This window comes from Dendroctonus ponderosae, unplaced genomic scaffold (assembly GCF_020466585.1).
Source record: "Dendroctonus ponderosae isolate FM_Combo_2020 unplaced genomic scaffold, Dpon_F_20191213v2 Dpon_F_20191213_1, whole genome shotgun sequence".
Taxonomy (NCBI): domain Eukaryota; kingdom Metazoa; phylum Arthropoda; class Insecta; order Coleoptera; family Curculionidae; genus Dendroctonus; species Dendroctonus ponderosae.
This window is the reverse complement of record NW_026017110.1, coordinates 14,808,490-14,808,786: the sequence shown is the minus strand read 5'-3', so window position 1 is coordinate 14,808,786 and position 297 is coordinate 14,808,490. Positions and strand designations below refer to the sequence as shown.

The 297-nt window shown below is 26.6% G+C and overlaps 1 protein-coding gene across 1 annotated transcript in view; it reads right to left on the bottom strand.

Annotated features, from left to right (window-relative positions):
• Positions 1-297, bottom strand: part of LOC125502542 (transcription elongation regulator 1-like) — a gene marked incomplete in the record, with an annotated part of 8,881 nt that overhangs the window by 2,871 nt on the left and 5,713 nt on the right.

The following is a 297-nucleotide window of genomic DNA, read 5'->3' as shown; positions in this document are numbered from 1 at the left end:
AGTAAAGATTCGGAATTGAGTGTTTCAATAAATTGCAGATACAAATTCAAAAGGAAACGAAGTTTACCCTTACATCTTATTTGAATAAAATTATTAATTTTATAGACCTGCTGTTAGATTTTCGAAGTGTAAACGATATTTTATTTGTACAAGTGGGTACCTAAGTAATTCCGAATCCATAAAAAATATATTTTTTAAAGTGTTCTGAAAACTACTGAAATCACTTTTAAATTCCAATGCGTATGACTTCATATTATATATTATATTTAATCACACATCAAACCGTCCTTAAAACTA